The following is a 468-nucleotide window of genomic DNA, read 5'->3' as shown; positions in this document are numbered from 1 at the left end:
AGACACAGACACACACACACACACACACACACACACACACACACACACACACACACAGTTATATTAAACATTATTAAACATCATTGACCACATCTTCTTTTAAACCTACATTTCTTTACACTTTGACAAACTGGAGCTATAACGACCGTCTTTTCTTCTATGATTCATAAGAGGATTTTTTTGGATGTTTATTTTCTATGGAGATCCCAGATAATGTTGTCCTCAGGAAGTGGAGGTCACACTGAATCTAAAAATATGTGTATCGTGTGTGTGTGTGTGTGTGTGTGTGTGTGTGTGTGTGTGTGTGTGTGTGTGTGTGTGTGTGTGTGCGTGTTAAGATGTGACTCAGAGGAAGTATCCATCCAGGAAGGACGATCCAACAGTTTGAAAACCTCTCTGCAAGTCTCTTCCAGGTGTTTGGCAGGTTTGAGTGTGGGGGCCGTAAAGACTTATGATCCACATCAGACC

Source organism: Seriola lalandi, unplaced genomic scaffold (assembly GCF_002814215.2).
Source record: "Seriola lalandi dorsalis isolate HSWRI2012SDOR001 ecotype SW California unplaced genomic scaffold, Sedor1 jcf7180002053488, whole genome shotgun sequence".
Lineage (NCBI taxonomy): Eukaryota > Metazoa > Chordata > Actinopteri > Carangiformes > Carangidae > Seriola > Seriola lalandi.
Note: the sequence above shows the minus strand (reverse complement) of the source record.